Genomic DNA, 23902 nt, shown 5'->3' with positions numbered 1-23902 from the left:
TACCCTTGCTTGTTCTAATCACCTCAATGCCAAGAAAGAACCTTAAATCACCAAGGTCTTTCATATCAAACTCTTTGCATAAAGAGGCCTTAACTGTTAAAAATATGGCAAACACCTTCACTAAAATGATGTGTAGGGCACATACCTTGTAACTAGCACTATGCACTAAAGTCATAGATTATGGGAAAATGGATACAAAGGTTATTATGCAATCTTACCATGATGTAAAAGAGTCATTTAGGAGCTCAACATCAGCCAAAGGGGTCGTGATCCCTTGATTAGGTAGCATTGGTGTGATTAGCAAGATTCTAGGGTTGGTGGTCACTTTTAGGTGCTTGAATCTAGGAGGGAAGGTGGAGATGATTTAGATGATGATTAACACCTAATCTTGAGCTTAATCCTCATGTACTTCAGCCTATATAAAGAGGCTCTCATCTATTGAAATCAACACATTTTATTGCCCCTCACTTATGTTGTCATTATGCTCATCATTATGCTAATTACTTCTTGATTAGTAGCTTAACTTCATCTTCTTCATTTCTATTCAACTATGCAATGGAGCTAGTGTTTGATCCTCCTTAGGATGGTTTTTAACATGGTATCAGAGCTAGGACTAGCCCATGCATCTAGAATCAAGCCCCATCTTATTTGCTTAGCAAGAGATTAGTGAAAATTAGGGTTTCATTAGCTTTTATGGGTTTCCTAGAAAATAGGATCTAGAATAGCAGCTGAGTGGAGGCCTTGGTGCTCACAAACCACGTAACCATTGCCAAAATCCTTTTGTGGGCACTTCACCAGCAATATTGCTAAGGGGCATGGCACCTCAATTGCACCATTCATAGCTCCACGTCGCCGGCAACTTCGTTTTCCCCAAAACAGGCACGTTTTTGATAGGCGACCACCAAAAGTATTGTTGCAGCTTACACACATCAAATTGGTCTAATTCCTCTTAGGTGTGGCTTCATTGGGACCTAAACTTACTCCCCCTAAGAGGGTTTTGCAAATGATTGAGTGTGCTTCACACACCAAGCAAAAAACCAGGGTGCTGTCCAGAACTGCCATAGCCAGAAAAGGTACTTTGGTAAATTTGAGATTACTCATTGATTAAGTTGCTTAAGCAAGTGTTTGTGGGCTCTAAAATCATCTAGACTTACTGCTATTCAATGCCCTTGAAGATTTTTAGCTTATTCTTTGTGCAACTCCTTCAAATATTGACTCCAAGTGAGCTCATTTCTCTGCATAGTGAGCAGAATATTCAACTCCACTAATCAATGATTAATCTATCATAATCCTTATCATTTGGTGCAATAAGTGGTTCATACATGTCATTAGGGACTTGCTACATCCCCTTATTACTTCACACTTAATTTGCCCCTTGATTAGGTGTCTCCCTTGCTTCCTACAAATCAATATATTTTCTGGTTTTATCTTTTGGAAAGCATATGCTAAATAACTTGATTTAGCACTATTCTTTGGTCTTAATCTCTCTTGTAAAAGGTTAGACACTGCCTCAATCATCAGAGGTAAGACCCCCTTCATTCCATATCATAATGGCTACCAAGGATTCTCCATCAATGCGCTTTAAAGGTCATGGTTTTCACACATGGCAAACCCGCATCAAGTTAATGCTCATGAAGAAGGGGCTCTTCAACATAGTAAATGGGAATGAGAAGAAGCCAAGGACTCTTGCTGATGTTCCTTGTTGGGAAGTAAGAGATGACAAAGCTCGTGCCATCATCACATTGGAGCTTGATGACACTTACATTCATCATGTGGATGGATGCGAAACTTCCAAGGAAGTTTGGGACCAACTCACAACTCTATTTGGGGCTTGATCTAAAAGTTCAAAGTTTGGTTTGCTCATTTTATTTTTTAAGCTAGAAATGAAGTCTGGCACATCCCTAGCCTCACATTTGAACTACATGAAAGGCCTATTAACACAACTTGCAGGAATAGGTCTTAAGATGGATGAAGATATCTCCATTGGTGTATTACTTAAATCTTTACCTGAAGAATATGACCATGTGGTGACAACCTTGACCAATATGCCAATATCAAAGCTTGTGGACATTGAAGCATCTCTTCTTGAGGAGGAGAGAAAACTAAAGACCAAGCAAATGGAGTCTCCATCGTCATCAACCTTGTCTACTGAAAATGCTTATTATGCAGGATCTAGTAGATATGGCAAGAACAAAGGCAACTACAACAAGGGCTACAACAACAACAATCTCATTTGTGACTTTTGTCACAAACCTGGCCATGTAGAGAAGAATTGTTTTGCCAAGAAGAAGATGCAACGAGTCTACATCATGGAAGAAGTGCAGCAGGAAGAAGACCAAGAAGAAGAAAAAGATGAAGACAAGGGCCACCATCATGAGGCCCTATCTATGATTAGATCAAATCATTTATTCTAAAGTGCTAAAAGCAAGGGCATGCCCTATACACATGGGTGTCCTCTTCACTCATACATGTAGCCACGTCTTGTCACACTCTTCTAAAGTCGTCCCATACCTCTTTTGTACGCATGACTAAAGCCTCTGAGTTCACATTGGCATAACCTATGTATGGCATTGCTAGTCAGACCACGCTCATGCATGCTATCACTGAGCATCGGGTGGTTAATTAGGCTCATGAGAGTCAGCATGACCAACTGCATCATTGAGTGGATTCAGTGTTTGAGGAGGGGTGTTAAAAATATGGCAAACACCTTCACTAAAATGATGTGTAGGGCACATACCTTGTAACTAGCACTATGCACTAAAGTCATAGATTATGGGCGAATGGATACAAAGGTTATTATGCAATCTTACCATGATGTAAAAGAGTCATTTAGGAGCTCAACATCAGCCAAAGGGGTCGTGATCCCTTGATTAGGTAGCATTGGTGTGATTAGCAAGATTCTAGGGTTGGTGGTCACTTTTAGGTGCTTGAATCTAGGAGGGAAGGTGGAGATGATTTAGATGATGATTAACACCTAATCTTGAGCTTAATCCTCATGTACTTCAGCCTATATAAAGAGGCTCTCATCTATTGAAATCAACACATTTTATTGCCCCTCACTTATGTTGTCATTATGCTCATCATTATGCTAATTACTTCTTGATTAGTAGCTTAACTTCATCTTCTTCATTTCTATTCAACTATGCAATGGAGCTAGTGTTTGATCCTCCTTAGGATGGTTTTTAACATTAACCTTATCAATGCCTTTCCCACAATCATCTGTGATAATCAAATCATCAACATAAATGACTATCATCACAATACCATCATGTGTCTTCTTCACATAAAGTGAAGAGTCTGCATTTCCAACCACAAATCCAATACTGACAAGATATCTGCTGATCTTGTCACTCCAAGCACGAGGTGCTTGCTTCAAACCATAGATTGCTTTCTTTAACCTGCAAACAAAAGTCGGATATTTTGGATGTACATATCCTTCTGGCTGTTCCATGTACACCTCTTCTTGTAGTTCACCATTCAAGAAAGCATTTTTTACATCCATTTGATGTAAAGCCCAACCTTTTTGTGCTGCTAGTGCAATGATAGACCTCACTGTAGCCATCTTTGCCACTGGGCTGAAAGTTTCATCATAATCAAGACCATAAGTTTGTGCATATCCTTTAGCGACCAGCCTTGCCTTATGTCTCTCTAGGCTGCCATCTGACTTGCACTTTACCTTATACACCCATTTGCAACCAATTGCATTCTTTCCTTGAGGTAACTCAGCCAATTCCCATGTATCATTTTTGTCCAAAGCATCCCCCTCTTCATCCATGGCTTTCTCCCATACATGCTCTCCAATAGCCTCTGTATAGCATGTAGGTTCCACATGCTTTACCATAGATGTCATGTATGCATAGTGCATAGCAAAATCTCGATATGTCAATCTTTCAACTGGATATCTGACTCTCTGGGATCTCCGCAATGCATGCGGGTCACTCTGTACACCTGTAACTCTAGCATGTGGTGGCACATATCTGTCCTGCCTAGCACTAGGTGTGCGTAAAACAGGTATGCCGAGCTCCTCATCCAAACTCTCAGAACTAGATGACTCATAACCTGTGATTCCAATTCCTTCGACTTTCTTCTTGCCTTTATCCATAGCACTACTCCTAGTGCTCACACTCTCATGCCTGAAACGTCCTAACCATGGACGTATACTGCTACTCTCAGCTTCTGCTGTGCTGGCCCAGACATAGTAGTAGAACTAGAACATGCTTGTGGCAAGTTCACAGGCACATCTGCCTCAAGTGAGTCAATGACTCCCTCATCTTTTGCTTTGTACCAACTAGCAAGCTCATCAAACACCACATCTCGTGAGATGACTACTTGTCTAGTTTGAGGGTTATAACATTTGTAGGCCTTTCGATCCTGTGCATATCCAACAAATACACATTTCTCTGCCTTAGGATACAACTTCCGTCTTCTTTCGTCAGGCACATGGACATAAGCTACGCATCCAAAGACTTTGAGATGTCCAATGTCTGGCCTGTAACCTGTAAGCCGCATCTCTGGCGTGCTTCCATGAATGGCTGCTGTAGGTGTTTTGTTCAGGATATACACTGCAATAGCACATGCTTCTGCCCAATAGTAATCTGGCATGCTCTTTTCATTGAGCATGGCCCTTGCCACTTCACATATGACTCTATTCTTTCTCTCAGCCACACCATTCTACTGAGGTGTATACCTGCATGTCAACTGTCTTCTTATCCCATGCTTCCTCAAGAAATGCTCAAAAGCTTTTGAGGTGTATTCACCACCTCCATCTGTTCTCAAACATTTAATCCAACAGCCATATTGCTTTTCTACAAGAGCTTTGAAATCCATGAACTTTTCCAGCACTTCACTCTTCTCTCTCAGAAAGTATATCCATGTCATCTTGCTGAAATCATCTATAAATGTCACATAGTATAGACTGCCTTTGATAGATGGATTTTGTGCAGGGCCCCATACATCACTGTGTACTATCTCAAGTGGCCTGTTACTCATATTTCCTTCTCTAGGAAACCTCAACCTTGCCTGCTTTCCAAACTGACAAGCTTCACAAACATGCATATGTCCATCATATTTGAATCTAGGCAATCCACTGACAATGCCTCTTGTTTGCATGTTCTTTAATCTCTGTATATTGACATGTCCAATCCTCTTGTGCCACATGTCAATGTCCTGCACAATCCCATTGCTCTTTGAAAACATGGCTGAACTCAATTCTGGTATGCCTGCATCCAATTTGAACAACCTTCCTTCCTTCTTGCGCTTGGCAATCAATCTATAGCCATGCTTAAAGTCTTCCACAAAACAGCCATTCTCATTGAATCTTACTTGTAGTCCCTGCTCAACCATTTGGCCTACTGATGCCAAATTCTTTGTAATGGATGGTACATATAGTATCTCTGACATATTTTTCACATTTCCATCATGCATCCTCAAAGGCACACTGCCAACATGTGTTATAAGATGCTGAGTATCATCTCCTGTGACCACATAACCATTTGTATCCAATGGTTGCATCTTCTCAAACCACTCACCATGACATATGTGGTTTGAGGCACCTGAATCCATATACCATGACTCATCTCCAGCATTCTGAGAATCCATTGTCCCCATAATGTGCTTCATTGCAAAAAGATGATTTGAACTCCCATCATTGTTACTAGTAGATGCATAATTTCCATGTTGTGGTCTTCCATTCCTGACATCATTCTGCTTTTTGTAACAATCTTTTGCCATATGTCCAAGTTTGCCACAATAGTGACATTCAATCCCATTCAAATTTTGTTGAGGACCTTGCCATCGTCCTCTACCACCAGCACCTGTTCCAACTCTCCCCCTATGGGATTGAAATCCACGACCTCCACGTGATCCAAATGATGACTGTGAATTCTGAAAATTCTGATTTGATTGTGGTTGAGTAGACTTGTCATTCCAACCACGTCCTTCACGGCCTCGAGGGGTAAATCTCCCCCTGCCTTGAAAGCCTCTAGATGAGTAAAAAGCCTGATTCCTTGCATGCTCATCATTACTGGATGAGGATGCACCACCTGTAATATTCATACCACCAAGTCCAAGCTTCAATTCTTCCACAATGAGCAATGACACAAGCTCATTAAAGTCTGGCATTCCTCCCAACCTTACTGAGATGGAAGTGTCAAAAGATTTGTATTCTTTGCCTAAACCACGCAATGTGAGAGCAACCAAATCATCATCATCCATTGGGGCATGGATTGATGACAAGGAATCTGCATAACCCTTGATTTCCTGAACATACTCATGTATACTCCTATTCCTTCGTGTTACACTGTGAATCTGTTGCTTTAGTTGTATCTTCCTTGCACCAGTGTTTGTCTCATACATTCGGCACAATATACCCCATGCTTCTTTCGGTGTATCTGCATCTTGGATGTGAATAAGCAAGGCATCTGTTACACATATTGAAAAATAATGCAATACTTTCGAGGACCGCTCTACCCATTGCTTGTGAGCCAGAAATTGAGCATTATTTGGTTGAGGAGGTAGAAATGTCTCCGGGTCTTCATCCGAGACGAGACTCCATAAACCTTTGCCTTTCAAAAAACTCTTCATTCGAAACTTCCACACTTGAAAGTTAGTTCTGTCAAGCTTCTCTCCAACAATCTGTATATCGGACCATCTCCCATTGTTGCAAAAATATAGTAGATGTACCCCTTTGACAAATTGTATGCAGGACCTGTAAAGCTTCAAATCTCTCCAAATCACATCAAATGCTTGCAAATTGTGTGCATTTACATCCCACAATGATTCATCAACAATGTACACTCGATCAAAGTTGAAACCAAATGATACTTCTTCACAAAAAATTTTCTGGTTTTTTTTTCTCGCCAGAGAACTAGTCAAAGATCTTGCTCTAATTCCTTCAAATCTTGTTCAAATTTGATGTTTATGCATTCATTGGCTTCATAACACATTGCTCCAACATATCCTAGAAGGGTTTGATCAAATTCTTCAAGGTTAATGAGAACCACCAATTCTTGTAGCTCCCTGGTTTGCCTTTTTCTGCATCTGTCAGGTACCACCTCTCACTAAAAGTGCTCTATCTCCTTCAAATCTGATCCAAATTCAAAACTTTTTGAATCAAAAGTTTAGCAACTCCTTGCTCCTTGCTTGCACCAAAGGAATTAGTCCAATTCTCAACAGGTAGAGATTAATGCTTGCATTAGTGAAGCTCTGTTTCTGCAACATAGTTCTGTAATTTTGCTAATGACTGGTTATTGAGTTGAATGAGCTCCAAATCCTTCAAGTAAGCTTCCCAAATGTTAATGTCAGCTCCAAAAAAGTATTTTCTAAGCTCCAAGTGACTTCAACCTCATGAAAAGACCTTGTAATGATCAAATATGATTGAAAATGATGAAAACTGTCCAAGAATTTGCAAAAAAAGTGCCGCCTACTTGTAGGGGTTCTGGGGAGAGGGCATTACACCATTGACATGATAGGCCTCTTAGTTATGACCTAATCTAACATGGGTATAAGGGGTTTGGCTCAATTTTGCTTCAATCTTCCGCATTCGATCCTCCACCAGGCACATGTTCTCTGTTTTTGTAGAGTCCAAAAAACCAGAATTTAAACGATAAGTTGTCACTTAGGTCCTTTGAGACACTCAAGCCTTTTTTTGTCCAAAGATTGAAAGAGCGCTATACTTGCTGCTGTATTTACCATATCCAGATGGTACACTTCAAGGATGCTTTCAATCAAATGCGCCAGAACAAGTTTGGGCATCATGGCAAAGAACATCCATGTACATGCTCCATTTGTGGTACACGTAGTGAGGCAGGCCAATGTTCTGCAAACCAGGCTGTTTTTCAACACATAAGTAACTTGTTGGATTTTATATTGTGCCCTCGCCCTAAGGAGGGTGAATATCATGCAAAGAGATGCTTGCTTGGAGAGTGCCCCAAATGCGGTGTACGAAAGTTGTCATTCTGCCCAGCCGAGATTGCAACAGATAGCAAGGAGGTGACTGTTAAGATATTCCAGGATGTGGGCACTGGACAGTTTAATGGTGATGGAAAAGAGAAGAAGCGAAAGGACTTGGTCGTGGAAAGGATGAAAAGTGCAACTTTCATTCATCTCTTTTCAGATCATCTGAAAAGCTTCGTTAAGCACAACTTTATGTTTAGGTGGCAGGCCCAACAATTCAAAGACTGCTTGCTTAAGTTTCCCAGAGATGTTGTGGTATCTGTTGTTGATTTTGCAGAGAATTACAGCTTTAAAGTGCAAAATGAGATCCAGTCCATGCATTGGTGGTCAACACAGGTAACAATACTGGTACACATCTCTTATATCAGAAATTCAGTAGGAGCTATTGAGAAGACTGTGCATTTTTACATATCAGATGATAAGCTCCACGACACGCTCTTTGTTCAGCATTGTTTTATGCTGCATGACAACTGGATGAAACAGCAAGGACACCGTTTGCGTTATCATTGGGTATGGTCAGATGGTGCCGCTTCACAGTTCAAGGCACGAAGACCACACTATTTGGTAGCCAGGTATTATCAGTTGATAGGATTGCTTATGATGCATAACTTCTTTGCTTCTTTAGGGCATGGAAAAGGAGAGCATGATGGTGCAGGTGCTATTATCAAGAGAACCCTGACGCACGAAGAGCTAAAACCCGATGGCTGGCCCATGAAGTGTGCGGCTGATGTGGTCAATTTTTTGAACGCGAGGTTTCAGCCGACAATGGAAGGTGGAAGTGCCAGCACAAGGAGGGTGTTCTGGTTGGTTTCACCGAATGATGTGCTGCGTTTTCCGTTGTGGGACTGTAAACCAATTGCAGGCTCTCGCTCATTCCATTGTGTTGACGGCTACTCAACGCACAATCCATGTGATGTGCGTTTTCGTATGCTGTCATGCTTCTGTGATCCATGTGTGAATGGGAAGTGGAGGAGATGTAATAATAAACAGCACATTGAAGAATGGAAATATGTCTCCATCGAGCCATTGACAGAGTCAGTACAACCTACAAATAGTGACGAGGACGACGATGATGAGGAGAACTACAATGATTTGTTTTCCTCCCATGTGAGTGAGGATTTAAGCATGCCTATGTATGAAGGAGACCCTGAGGTGTTGAGCCAATTATTGTCCATTGTTGGGGATAACTTTGCAGTGAACGCAGCCGAGGAGAAGGAGGACTTCTACCTTCTTAAGTGCACAAAAACCGTTTATGTAGCACCAAGAGTACTGAAGGACCTTTGGCATAACAAGATCGTAAGAGGTGGATTGCTAGTTGAGGGCTTGTACTATGCCCAGGTTGAGGGCAAAGTTGATACCTATACCCTATTAGATCAGACACCACCGGTAATTATCTACTCGCATCTTGTTAGAGCCATACGGTTCCCCATGGAGGCTATCCGTGGCCTCCATCACCACTTTAAACTATCCTCACAGATATATAAAAATATCTACAACAGTATGCCATATGAAGACGGAAGTGACCAGGACGGAAGCCATACAGTGTTTACCCCAACTACAATTCTAACCACTGGCAACAGTTGTAATTCTCTTGAATAGAATCTTGTTTGTGATTAGTACTGTCTAATTCTCTTGATTAGAATCTTACTTGTGATCAGTACTGTCTAATGCTATTGCTGTGTTATCAATTTGGTACTGTGCTTTATTGTTTTTAGCTCTGCTGTGTTTTTGCAGTACCAAATTTTAGTACTGTTCCTTTTTGTTTTCACCAAGTAGTAACAGAAAAGTACAAAAGCAGTAGCCAAAAAAAGTACATGTATCATTAAATGCCAAAGGCAATGTACAAGCATACAGAATCTTTTACACATCAGGGGGGTCAAAGCGGTACGAATACCCCTCCATAGATATAAAGTAGTTGACAACAAACGAGGAAATGTCATCCTCAACATCAAATAAGGGATTCCGGTGGCTGTAAGCAGTGGGGAACTTATCAGCTAGCCACCCGGAGATCCACGGGAAAATGACATCCATAAGATACTTCGGCTTGTCGGGGTCATAATACTTAGGTTCATATGACCGGATGCAGCAGCACGAGTCGTAATCATTCTTCAAGGACTTGTATCTCGTGTCGTCCACAAGGAGGGTGTTCGTTTCATTGAATTGCGGATACTTGCGCCACACTTTTCTTAGGAGCTTCAAAAAAATAGGCTTGTTACCGAACTCCTTCACAAAAGGACTGGCACATCTCTGAGTTGGGTAGCCCACCTCTCACAATGAGACTGGTCAAAAATATCTGTAAAACAGGTAAACCAAGCAATTAGAATAGCAGCACAAATAAGAGTACCAAAGCTAACAAACAGTACATAACAGTGAAAAGGTACCAAACTTGGTACAACACAGTACCAAAGTACCAAATAACCAAAGTACCAAACATTATAAAATTGTGTACACAAATGTTACCAAGCACAGAACCAAGTACCATAGTATCAAAGCACCAAACAGTACCAAATTGTGTACAAAGTAAAAAACACAGTTTCAAACTACCATAGCATCAGAGTACCAAAGTACCAAAGATAACCAAAGAGTACCAAATTATGTACAAAACAGTGCCAAATTGTGTACACATGAACAAACATAGTCCAAAGCAGCATAGCACCAGAGTACCAAAGTTCCAAAAAGTACCAAATTGTGTTAGGAGTGCCAAAAGTACCAAACTACCAAATAGTACCAGATTGTGTACAGAACAGTGGCAAAGCTAGCCAAACAGTATCAAAATCAATAAAACCAGTTGTGAAAGTTTAGGGATAAATACCTAAAAAGAGGCCTTTCATCTTCATCAACCGAGGGAAGCAAGCATTCATTATGGCCATCAAGTTCTTCCTTTGGCTACATGACCAGAGCATCACGTCGCATCGCTTCCTCAAGTTGATGATGAAGTCCTCCGCATCAGGTCTGACGACACAATATTTGTATTGAGACACTTGCACACCTCGGGGCCTAATTCCATCTGGGAATGGGAGCTGCCACAAATCCTTGGGTGCTTCAACATAATCCTTCAGTAGCACTCCATTGACATCCAAAACAACAAGGCGCCTATTGCTTGCCATTACATGTATCGGCATTGATGTATCCGGTGGTTGTTCATGTAGCCACCAATGGTCCCCCTGTTGTAGTACCACTAAACTATATGAGTAGAAGAACACAGCCTTTTTGCAAAAGCAAAGTTAGACATTGGGCACCAATAAAAGCTTACAAAACAGTGATAGTAGGACATGACATTTTACAAACACATTGACACCTTTCAAGAGTAGAGCGGCATGACACAAAACTCATCGACAAAAGCAAAATGGGCTGGTATTTCAAATTAGTCCAGAAGCAAGTACAAAATGCTGTAACATCAGCTAATTTTTGCAGCCTTGCGGCTTGAGACCACCACCAAAACGGGGCGCTTTCTACATTTCATAGAGCGAAGAGCTCGAAGAGGGTGGCTGAATCATTGCTATCACCTGTTTCTAAGGGCGTTGCATCAGGTGTCTCCTCCGTAGCTCTGTCCTTCCCCACACCTTTTGTATCCTCTGTGCCTTTAGGCAACTCTACACCTTCACCCTCCTCTACAGCTTTAACCTGCTCTGCACTTTCAGTAGCTTCCCCCGCCTCTTTGGCCTCCTTCGCGCTTTTAGCCTCCTCTACACCTTCAGCCCCCTCTGCACCTTTAGCCTCCTTAGCACTTTCAGAAGCTTCCCCCGCCGCTCTGGCCTCCTCATTGCTTTTAGCCTCCTCAGTGTCTTTGGGCTCCTCTGCACCTGCAGCCTCCTGTGCACTTTGAGTAGCTTCCGCTGCCCTATTTCCATTCTTCCTCCTCTTTCTACCTGCCTTGTCTTTTGCAGATGTTGATGTCGTAGCCAAAACCTCTGCCTCTGAGAACTTCAACTGTCACCTCCTCAACAGCCGGCATCTCTTCATTGTTCTTCTCGCCTTGGTCAATCTCTTGCTCAGCAACCTCCTCAATCAGATCACTTCCCCCCTGTTCTTTCTCCTCCGGTCCCTTTTCGTCTTTGTCTCTCTCCTGCACTTCCGCTTTTAGTCGATCTTCCCCCATGCTTGAGTCTATAGCAGGCTCAGCCCCTTTCCCTTCCCTTGTGTTGGCATCAAGGTCTTGCAGTATTTTCTGCACTGACTTGTAAGGATCTTCATTAAACATGTAAGTGGCATTTGACTTACTGTGACCAGGGAGATCCTTCCTATCCTTTGGGGTGCTCTCCTTTGCCTTCGCTTTCGGTTTGCATATTGAAGGTGACGCTCCCAAATATAGTACTGTTCATTTAACTTCAAATGTCAGTGTAGGGAGTGAACATGCACCATTTACTTAGTACATGCATATGCCAATGCATAGCGTACCACGTCTTGACTTGCTGGTAGATTTTGATTCATCGTCGTCGAAGAGGAGTGAGGTCCGTTCGGAGTCGACCTTGCAATGTTTTGCACTTGCCCTTGTGTTGGGACTGGCTATGTGCTCCGGCTTTGTTTGTTGGGGGGGTGTGGTGGAAGCACCCTTCTTGTTGCTGCTGCCAGGAGTTGCCTTCGCTTTCGGTTTGCATGTTGAAGGTGACGCTCTGCTGGCAGCAGCTCCCTTGGCCTTTGGGGTCGTCATGGCTAGACGACTGCTCTAGAGCAGAGCAGCTCTGCTACAATCGAATGCGGGGGGATAGAGAGAGAGAGAGAAAGAGAGATGGTGCGACCAGACGATGCCCGCTTAGTTCAAACAGAAATGAGCAAAAACAATAAAAAATTGAAACCACTACCACCACTCATGACACCACTACTCTCACGGGGTGGTACTACACAAAAGATTCTCAAAGATCTTAAAAATAGTTCCTAAATACAAACCTTTTACCCTCAAATTCCCCCCCCCCAAAGTACCAAAAAGGTGGAAAAAAAATTGGCCCTTTTTTTGTACCACCAACCCTTGCTTTCACCCCAAATCAATCACTTTTGAGTTGTTTCTAAGTAATTATTTCACTCTCACTCACTCACTCTCTCTCTCTCTCTCTCTCTCTCTCTCTCTCTCTCTCTCTCTACATCATGGCTACCTTAGCCTTTTAGCCATCATAGCCTAGGTACTATGCAACCCTAGAAGGAGCTCGTACCTTCAAGTTCCTTGTCTAACATTGGCACTTCTGGTTTAAATGGGGTTACCAACCTGGTTCTTTCGAAAGGCTCTCATCTAATGGTTCTCATCCCTATGAAAGGTGAATGTTCCCCTCTGATTGGTTCTAATGTGGAGGAAAGCCTTACCTTGGCTTTGAGTATGCGATTTGTTTCCCTTGTGGAGTAAAAATAAAATTATCCTCTTGTCTCCACACTTCCTAGTCTCGAGGTCATTTCCTCTAGAGAGGTCCTGACTTCTCGTGGCCTTGAAGTCATATGTTCTAGGTCTTTGTTGGATGGGATAACTCCCCTCTACCCAGATCTTTTTGTCCTTCTCACTTAGCCACTCTGAGGATGTACACATTACCTTCCTCATCCGCATATATCATTTGATCACTGGTGGGATGATAAATATTATTTCTTTTTAAGACTAACATATTTGCCAATTTCTTTTTGCTAGAATATTTAGTACCCATCACAATGACTCTTCCATCCCCTCAAAATCCATGACAACCATTCAAACTCCTACAACTCATGGTAGAATGTATGCGACTCACCAATATATCCACACACAACGTACACTTGAGGCATTATTACACATCTTTAAACGACAAGCCCAAAGAAGAATGGTCAAATATCTGGACGAATGATCATGAAGTATGTTTTATCATGATCCCCATTGGCAACACTTATGTATTTCCTACCTAATATTAAAAATTTTCAACTCATGGAGCAACACATAAGCATTCATGGGTATAGAATCAAAGAGATGACACTACCATAGCCTGTGAACACTTTATTTCTCACTTACATTTCCTTCAATCTCGCTTACATTTCCTTCAATCTCACTTACCCCCTAAAAATATATTTGTCGCAATGCATACACATGTCTTTTGAGGATTATAGAATCACACTTTAATTTTGTAGCACATCACCCACTACTTGGACGTGACAACTTTTTGCCCCAAATTTTCTATTCACATATTACTCTAGCATCAAATTACTTTATAATACTTAGACATTCCTTTGTTCAATATATTTTTATATTATTAACCATTTTTATTAAAATTTTAAAAAGAACAAGAAAATATAATATTTATCACATGTATAAAGGCCACCCTATGGAAGATTCTCAATGGCTACCTAATCATGCCCTCGTTGCCTATCCATCCTTGATTGCATCTTATGTTCATACTAGCCCATGATGATTATTTATGATTTTGTGACAACTAAGGACAATTGCTTGTCACCCCCCCAGGCTATGTTATGAGGAGTTAATTCATGGAATATATATTCTCATATTTTTATTATTTATTAGTTAGAGTTAATTCATGGAATATATATTCTTACATAAAAAAAAGAATCTCCTAGACGGCTTTAGATTGGGACACCTTTCAAAATTTGGGAAATTGTAGCTTACTTTAAGCGTACACCGGTGAATTTGTACGTGTGGGAGTATTAGTTGCATCATCTTGATGTTATGAGTTTCATATGGTTATTTATATTTTTAATCAATTAATTCATTAATTGATTGGCTTAGTTGATGTAAGCGTAAATCATTAAATTAGGTAATGTAGGTGAGCTGGTGGTGGTCATGAATATTTTGAGATAATAAATTTTGAGTGTCAACAAATATTATTTGATTTTGTGATTATAAGCGCCATTAATTCATTTTGGGCGCTATCCATACTTATATTATTTGGGACATGTGAAAGCTCGCTTGTGCATATTTGATTTTACAAGATGTGTACACATTTATATGGTTTTAGGTTCACATCTATTTTTGAAATAGATTACCTTACATGCTCAATAAAGCAAGTTACTTTTGAAGTAAGTTATTCTTGAAGAAGTCGACATATTTGTAAAAGGACACTATTTTGAGTCCCACAAGCTATCTCAAGAAATATATTTAAGTACATCAAGAGGAAGCGTAGGCTCACTCTTGTGTGGGGGAAAATTGGACCCAATCTTGTGTCTTGAGCAATTGTTTATTCTTTTTGTGCTTGGTATTTAATATTTTTTCAATCAATTCATTGGGTTCATGTTAGCCTCCTACAAAATTCATGCCTTGGTATAGCCAAAAGTGACGATTGTACCAAGAGCACCCCATTATGGTCAATGTAGATGGGAACCTTTATAGTTTCATGATAACTATAAAGGTTTCATGACAACTATAGTACTCCAAAAGTGACCATTGCACCAAGAGCACCCCATTATGGTCAATGTAGATGGGAACCTTTATAGTTTCATGATAACTATAGCGCTGTAGTACATAGGTTTCATTTATAGTTTGAATGCAAACTTGTTCCCTAGCATTCTCACTGATGGCTCGTACGAGATGAGCCTCTTGAGCTCTCTTAGCCTTTCTTGATAATTCATTTAGTTTGAGTGCAAACTTGTTCCCTAACATTCTCAAGAGGCTGGTAGGACAAGCCTCTTGAGCTCTCTTACCCCTTCTTGATGATTCATCCATGAATACTTGATTCTCTACAGGGTTTATACCACAAAGTACTTATCTAGTCTCTTCCGTTTTGAAGGACTCTTAGTCTGCTTGTGTCTAGGGCAATAAAGGAAGTCACTTCTACTTATGGCTCAGTACCACTCCCTAATGTTGACGCATGAGACAAAAGTCTCATATTCTAAGGTCGGGATTAGAATAGGATTGGGCAATGATTCAACCTGATCATAAATACATAAGCACTTCAGAATCACTTGTAGAAATTCTTTTATGATGACTTCACGGTTTTTGAGTGTTTTACGGATTTTTATGGTCTTTTCATAACGTTTTTGTATTTTTCAAGATTTTTAACAAGAAAATAATAAACTTAAAAGGAAAAGACATTTAAAATGCATATGCACAGTGTAATTATGAATTCTTTTTACTTTTTCTTATTTTTTCCACTCTTTAGAATCTAGATAGATTGGAAATCCGGATAATAGATGGAAGCTGAAAGATTTGAAGAAGCGATGATCTAAACAAGCACGATCTTCAAATCTAGCGATCTCAATATTTTGATGATCCCAAGATAGGATCGACGATTTTAATATAGTGGTCTGAATGTCAACGCTATGGAGACTAGATCGACAATCAGAAAATATCCATGAAAGCAATTATAAGTGATCTGAACAAGCAACAATCTACTTTCTAGGACAATTTGAGAAAAAGATCGATGATCAAGACCCTTGAGCAGACAAGGTGGTTTGGGTTGGTGATCTGGATTCTAGATTGGCGATCCAAAAGTGTATTTATGATGGTATGTGGCATCAATTTTTACATACTTTTCAGACACTACATGGGTCTTTACTCCACTTTATACCCTCTTATAAAAGAATATTCGATTGATACATTGACAACCTCTATTCTTTATGCTCAAGCGTGTGGAAAATGAATATCATTTACAAAAAACAACACCACATTAGGCTTTGTTCAACGATCTGGATGCAATGTCGATGATTTGGATCGAGAGAATTTGGGACCTAAAAATTCCATAGAACAAAATACACATTTTTTGTAGATTTTTTATTTTTCAAGGTTTTTCTTAATGTTTTTAGGGTTTTTGACATGATTGGGTTCTAGCAACACTTCAAATGTCATGATTTTTAACTTAATATAACAAAAAATAATAACTCTTAAGATTAATACTTAATTAAGCTAATCTTAATTTAAAAATTATAAAAATTGCTAATGTCCTAATTAATCTAAGGATAATGCTCATAGTCCATGATTAAGCTAATCCTAGTAAAAAATACAAAAATGCTAATGGACATTAATCTAAGGCTAATGCTCATAATAATGATGAAATCAGCCAAGTGGAGAGATAACTTACCTCAGTCACACCCGAGAGCTTGCTCTTCATTCCACCACTCGCATGAGACAAAAAATTGAACAAATTAAGCAACATAAAATATATAAGAGGTTAGGATTAGAAGAAAAACCTACTTTGATCACATAAATCTACTCCTAATCGCATCAATAACATACACAATCACACAATGTAACTCCAATCCTACTCTAGAACACATTTCCTCAACAATTAACCAAGGATTTACATCCACCAACGGCAAGATAGAATAGGAAAAATAGAAGATTTTTGAGTAGAAAAATAGATCTACTTCCTTATCTCATCTAAGAGTAGTTTGATCCCTAGTGGCACCGCTTTTTCATGTCAAGATTTAGAATCTCTAGCAAGGAACCATAGTGCTAGTGGTTAGATGACTATCTTGGATCATAGAAGTCCCTATTGGAGAGGCTAAAGAGGCCAAGAGACGTGTCAATCCCTCTTGTTTCAGCCTTTCCTCTACTCAACTAAGTAATCCTTCCAAAATGGGTTAAACTAGGAAGCTTGAAAACCACCTTCTTCTCCAATCATGCTCACTCACACTCACACTCAAGTAAGCAAGCATATGCACACTCAACACACTCCATCCACACATACAAGCATGTAATATGCAATAAATAATTACGAAGGTAAGAGATTAAGAGAAGAAGAAAGCTTTGCACTTGAGAAATGATAGAGTTTTCCCATCCACATTATCAAAAGTTATATATATACAAAAGGGCTTTGTCCAATTGCCCAACTTAAGTGGATGCCCAATTTTTATCTCTACCTATATTTACAAGGCTTGCGGCTCACTAGCTTTTGTTGATATATCAATGGCCCATGACCTATATATAATGTGAATACATTTTAGGCTAGAGGTGGAGATTTTGGGTATACGAAAAAGAGTTAACATATGGCATTGACTATCAGGAGACTTTTAGCCTGATTTTACTAGCATGGAAATCAGGATGAACAGTCATTATTGTGGCAGCTAAGAGATGGTCTTTACATCAAATAGACATAAAGAATACATTTTTACATGGTGTAGGATTAGAGGTGATTATCACCACAGGTGTGACAATTGTGACTTTATTATCGTCATGAAACCGTGGACAAAAAGCACTAGACACCGCACCATTCCGCACCGTATCATTCTGTTTGCTTTGCGGAACAGTAATCCTTTTTTGCAGAACGAATACATTTTTTTCAAGCATTTGCACCTCATGACAATCCAAATTGGTACCTTCTTCCAAAGGCCAAACACCGGGCACCCGTCTTGGTGCGCCTATCACATGGTCCTTGTCAACATCCCAAGAGTTTGTCGAAGACGAATTGCAGAACCACACATATCCTCCAACAACTCCATTGGGATACTTTCTGCTGTCTGCGACCCCAAAAACATGGAGCCAGAACTCCATTATTTCTATACAACCCCACATCTATAATTTAAGAGCCACATTTTCTATTTTGTCCTAGAAATCACCCAAAACATGTTACTTTGCTACCAAGAGTAGTTGTGTGAATTGACCACAGTGTTTTGGGCATTTTAGTCTCCACACATGCACTTGTCTCCACACTCTCTGCATTCCGCGTGCTACCCTGGGGACGATCTTCTATCACAGTCACATATTCTAGTCGATGACTAACTTCATCCAAGATCTCGCTTGGATCTGCATAAAGTGGACGCTTCTGGTGCACAAAGTGGACGCTTCTGGTGCACATTTTGCTGAACTCTCTTGCCAACGCTGCATCTCAGGAGAGTTAATAGCCATCTCTTGCATAGTTGTGTGAGCCAAATCAATGAGTCTTTTGCCAAAAGTTGATTTTTCACTTGTAGTCATGAATCTGTCATCCATGTCCTACATTTTTGGGCCTGTGCTGCCAGAGTGTACTCTTTAAATATTCTTTGATTTATGAACACATAGTGGTGCCTTCAAAGTAGTTACTAGTAATGATTATGATGGCTCTGAAGACACTTTATATTTGCTTATCGGGACCATTTATTTCTCATTTAACACTAAGGGAGTAGAGTCAGTAGGTACTAGTTAGCTAGCTAGTACATTTTCTTGCTCTTCAAGGCCCCAGTATTTGCATTGGGTCATGTCTTGGGAGACGTGACTTATATCATAATGTGGCCAACATATTAAAGATCCCCCCTCTCCCCTTGAACTGAATTTTTAACTATATACATTTTTAAAACTTATAACTTTTAATGGATATTTGAATGCCTACTTTCATTGTTGTCTTCAACTTCTTTCTCATAGTAATACAAATTAAAATGCCAATCGATCCATTCTAATGGTCTCACCAAGGTAAACCCCATGACAAAAAAGGAGAACTAGAAGGCTTGTATTTAAGTATATCTAGGCTTGTATTTTAATATATCAAGGCTTGTATTTAAGTATATCTAGGCTTGTATTTAAGTATATCTAGGCTTGTGTTTAAGTATATCTAGGCTTGTATATCTAAAAAATCCTTTAATAGTATGCTTTTCAAGTAAATAATTTTTGAGTAAAAACACCAATTCTTTAACAACACACCAATTAACAATGGAGGACACGTAGCAATATTTAGAACATTACAAATGATAAATGAATAGAACATTAAATCATTAAAATTACAAATGGTAAATTAACAAAGGAGGACACGTAGCAATATTTAGAAGCAAAAAACTTTTATCGAAGGCGCGACCTGTTTTTGGGGATATTTTTTTCATGTGTTGAAGGCATCAAATGCCAACATGCTTGATTTTAGCACTTATTAAATCATACAATTACAAATGGAAGATCTTCACACATATAAGCCCTTATGTGTTGAAGATCTTCTCACATATAAATCTTGTAATTAGCCCTTCAAAGACCTTAGTGGCAGTTTCAAATGGAAGATCTTCACACATATAAGCCCTTATGTGTTGAAGATTTTCTCACATATAAAAAATGTGCCCAAAAATAGGCTACGTGACCAGCCTATTTTTGGAATTTTTTTCTTGTGTAGTTGAATCTTTTTGCATGCTTTAAATTCGTGAGATTAATAGTTTGAGAGCTAAAGTAATTGATTTCCAGATATTATAAGCCAATTGGCATATGAGCTTGTACAGACCAAACAAAGCATTGTTTGTATCTATGCCAACTTCTACGCTATCTTTCAAAGCACTTCTCTCAAGGTTTTATGTTTTTTGGGAACTGTTGAGAATATGCATGTATCTCAAAGACATGTATATGTCGTGTATGCATGTATCTCAAAGATAATACATATGACATGTATCTATGCTTTGATCAATTGAAAGAGGACATCTCAAAGATTAAAACATGCCCAGAAACAGTTATTAAAATCATATATCTCAAAGATAATACATATGACATGTATCTATACTTTTCTCGGTTGTTCTCTTACATAAGATCATGTTGTGCTTCAGTTCAAACTCATAATAACTTGGGGGTTATGTGTTTTGGTGAAATGAATGATCATGTGATTTTTTTGAAGGATAAATGGTTGTGGTTGGAAAGATTAATGGTTGTGTCTGTATTTTTTTTATGTGTAAGCGATCCACCACTAGTGGCAAGGGAAAGCGTACCAAGAGAGAAAAGGCATAGGCAATTGAAAAGGAAGGGGAGTCTCAGACAACAGTTAGCTTGGATCAAATTAGTCGTGTAGTGGAGACTAATATTGAGGGTGTTTAGGATGTTAGGGAGGAGGAGGTTGACAGACAGACAGTGAGACTGACTCTTTGTCAGGTAGCTCTCTTATGGATGAGTCTAATGGCAAAGAAGATCTCTTTGTCAGGTAGCTCTCTTATGGATGAGTCTAATGGCAAAGAAGCTTTCTTATAGATTGTGCCTTATGTAATGAGATCAGAGGTGCTTCCATTGGAGGAAAATAAAGATGAGAATAAGATTTACATTGACAAAGGTGAGGATATCATGTAGAAAATTGGATTGTTTAGTTTTGTTTTTAATGTCCTATGATCCCTTTGTGCAGACTTATTCCATATGCCTGTGTTAGGGGTTTAAGGGAAGATGTTTCTTTTCTAAAGATTTCATTTGGCAAAGAGGGATATGTGTCAGAAAAGGGAGCATTTATAGTTTCTCTTTGGACATGTGAAAAAGAGACTACCTATGTGAATGATGGGGTTACTAGTGGATGGGATGCTATTTGGCATGACATTAACAGGGAGTTTGAGGAGGAGGTAAGAAGTAGACCGGAGTTGCACATCCTTGTGGGTAGGATGTTTTATGTGTGGGAGGGCAACCATCGTACGATGACTTGGACATAGTCTATCAAAGAAAAACTTTCTTAAATAAGAGCAAAGCACCATCGTGTATTGTGTACGATCATTGATCCTACATGTGTGAGAGAGATCACTCTCTTGGCAAGCCTTCAAATGATGAATTAGTAAGTTTCTTATAAATTTATGTTTGAAATCTTCATCATGTGGTGTTTTGCTCGGGCAAATTTTAAATTTTTTGTGTCCGTTGTTTAAAACTTGAATACTCATGCTTTGGTAATCACAACCTTGCGGGACAAGATTGTGAATTGTGCCAACATTAGTGCTGCCAATCATGATGATTACATGAAAGATTTGCCGGAGAGAGATATAAAGTTGATTACTTTGATTAGAAAGAAGAATACAAAAGGAGCCGAGACTTGGTACCCTCTTACTCATAGATACTTGGGCAAGCTTGTTTATAATGTGAGTATTTGGTAGCTTAAGCTTTGTTATGATACTTATGCTTCACTTTAAATTGTCATGTGATGAGATTCAATGTTATGTGAAGGTTCAAATTACTCAAGCCTTGAATAAAAAGCTTGAGCAAGTGCGCTTGACCATGGGAGAAGAAGAGGTCAAAAAATTTGAAGCCAAGGAGATAGAGGAATTGGCCACGAGATATGGTGATCGTGTAGGGAAGGTATTTTGTAGTGTGTTTTGCAATGATGAATTGCATTTCTATTGAGATTAATATAGTGTGATTCTATTTGCATTTCAAGAAAATTTTTATTTTGGACATGGTGTGTTGAGAATGATATCCATTTGTGTAGATCCTCAATAATATTGATCCAAAGCATGGGGATGCATGGTGGGCTAAAGTGTGGTCCTTAAAGTGGGATGTGGATAGCTTCGCAAACAACACTGGAGAAGCTGAATTTATTAGCCTTTTGTGTGATGTACCAATAGAGTCCAAAATCTTTTGGTTGGGTTTATTGGAGGCAAGTAATACAACCAAAAATATGTTTGGCCTTGTGCACGGAGATCATGTCTATAGAAAGTAAGCCATGGTTTTCTATAGCTATTTGTGTTTAGTTGTTTGCAATTTTCAAAATATGCAAATATGTCATATGCATACTTTCCTTTGTGATGTGATTTCTTTTTGCTTTGAAGCTGGCTTCGTAAAGAGGTCACTTTTGAAATGATTTTAGAAGGAGTAAATGCTATCCCTAAAGATTTTGTGGATGAGCCTAATGGCATGGTGGTCCCCAATGATTGATTGCTCTATGATTATTACAAGGAGATAAAGATTGAGAAGAGGAAGCAATTGTTCCCTCTTGAGACATGCCAAGAGACAAGGGAAAAAAAGACTGCTGAAAAGGGGACAAAGAAGTCTGACATGGTCTAGATGGTTGCCCAGAGGTTGATTTATAGGTTGATTTTTTTTGCAAGCGATGTTGAAAATATTCTTGAGAGAATGCTACATTCTTTTTGAACTCAAAAAACCATTCTCAACCATATGTTGCTTTTCAATGTTTTTAGATATTTTGCATATTTGAAAGAAAGGGGTCATTTGGCTATCATGCCTTAAGAGCAAATAAATGGTTGGCTCTGGATAATGAGGCTTTGTGTATGTACCCCCAAAGTATGCATAAGTTGTCCAATTGGGAGCTGGAGATGTGCCCTTGGTGGATTGACCTTGAGAAAGGTCATGTTTTGGAGCGGGAGAAAGACCTCCATCAACATTTCAAGCTTGGGCATCCTCTCATTATGGAGACGGTGGTGGAGAAAAAGAGACCTACACAAAGGAGAGGTTAGTCAGGTTCTTTATCAATGTAGGCATCTACTAACTATTGGTCATTGCCTTGAGTTTCTCGTTGCTTTATTTTGCATGTGTAAGACAAAGACAAAGTTGTGGAAGAGCAGCCAAGTGTGGACTTATTGGATGCAGAGATAGACATGAATATTGAGGATGCTCATGATGATGGTAAGTCTTTTCCAGCCTCTCTAAGATTGAGCTTGGGATTTTGACTTTTTGACTATCCTAATGACAATGGCATGAATAAGGAAAGTTGTTTGACATTAAATCTTTCTTTGGATTGTTTTCAAGATGAGGGCCTTCAAAACAACCTCGATAATTTCTAAAAGAATGATAACATATGTCTACCAGCCACATGTGCTTGTTTTGGATGTGTCATATGGGGATGGTCAAAATTGTTTGGCCATTGTTGGGGATTATATTGCTATTGGCAAGTGTTTTATAAATGGCACAAAGAATGCATCTTACACCATAGTTCATGAGCACATGCAAAAAACCTCACCCAAGGGTAGACAATATGCAAGGAAAGGGAGATCATTTTCTTGGGCAAACTGATTTAATATTTTTGGACCTCCCTTTTGGTGGAGTTATACATGGTGCCACCGACTCTAGGCCCTTGTGGGATACAATATCTGAGGACCATGTGCGATATGGAGTTGGTTTGGATGCATTGACTCTTGGTGACTTTGGCTAGTTGTTGATTATGGCATTGATGGGAGGTAATATTCCATGTGTTGGAAGCTTGTAGGCATTTACTTTTGTCTTGCGATTTGGTTGATAAAAGTTATGTTATGTTTTATATGAGAGATAGTGGGTTGGGTTGAGTGCTATTGCCGTGTATCAGATTTGGAGATTTGGCGCCATGTTATTGTCATGCATCACTCACCCTATGGATACTATGAGACTGGTGGTTTCTGGACAGAGGTAATGTGTTTAGTGGTGGTTCCAGGAAAATTT

General features: G+C 39.5%; 1 pseudogene; it reads right to left on the bottom strand.

Annotated features, from left to right (window-relative positions):
* Positions 1-9813: 9813 nt before the first annotated feature.
* LOC147628024 (uncharacterized) lies at positions 9814-12052 on the bottom strand (annotated as a pseudogene).
* Between the last annotated feature and the right edge of the window lie 11850 nt (positions 12053-23902).

The sequence above is a fragment of the Cibotium barometz genome, chromosome 20 (genome assembly GCF_041138505.1).
Source record: "Cibotium barometz isolate CiBa-2024 chromosome 20, ASM4113850v1, whole genome shotgun sequence".
Taxonomy (NCBI): Eukaryota; Viridiplantae; Streptophyta; class Polypodiopsida; order Cyatheales; family Cibotiaceae; genus Cibotium; species Cibotium barometz.
The sequence above is the reverse complement of the archived record's forward strand: the minus strand, read 5'-3'. Positions and strand labels throughout refer to the sequence as shown.